We start from the raw sequence: 798 nt of genomic DNA on the forward strand, positions 1-798 counted from the left end.
ACACCACGTATGCGGGAGATTGGACGTGTGTAGCGTTGCTACGGGCTCTCGGGAGCAAGGAGACCGGAAACTCAGACAAGAAATTGTCATCAAGATTGCGAGCACGATTGCACCGATATTTGTTGAATAACGGCTTGCTATATTATAGCACCGATTTCTCGGATACACCACGAAATGTGGTTCCTCATGATGAGGATTTAAAACATCGCATCCTCTATGAGGCTCACGATACGCCACTGAATGGTCATCTCGGCTGTGCGAAAATGTACAACTCTGCGAGTCACCACTATTGGTGGCCCAAGTTGTACAAATGAACGAGCACCTATATCCGCACGTGTGAGACATGTCAACGGGTGAAACCCGCTCCAAATGCGGCTGCGCCGCTGGCAAGCTTACCGCTACCCACTGGGTGCTGGCAGTCCATGCGTTTGGATTTTGTGTTTGGCCTGCCAATAGATTCGGCAGGAAACACGGGTGTCGTGATATTCGTCGACCGGTTGAGCAAGATGGCTCCTTTGGCGGCATCGACGGAGTCGGTTTAGCAACGCTCTTCGTGGATCGTGTTTTCCGTCAACACGGACTCTCAGAGTCGATTGTTTCTAATAGAGACCACCGTTTCACGGGAAAATTTTGGTCGACTATCATTAAGGTGCTAGGCACCAAGTTGGATATGGCGACAGTGGATCATCCGCAGACCGATGGTCAAACCGAAAGGGTGAATCGCGTCATCGGAGACGTTGTTCGCAGCGTCTGCGCTGAGACACCGAGGCGCTAGAGCGCCATGTTGCCACTCGTAGA

The sequence above is a fragment of the Plasmopara halstedii genome, assembly GCF_900000015.1.
Source record: "Plasmopara halstedii genome assembly, contig: Scaffold_430, whole genome shotgun sequence".
NCBI classification, from domain to species: domain Eukaryota; phylum Oomycota; class Peronosporomycetes; order Peronosporales; family Peronosporaceae; genus Plasmopara; species Plasmopara halstedii.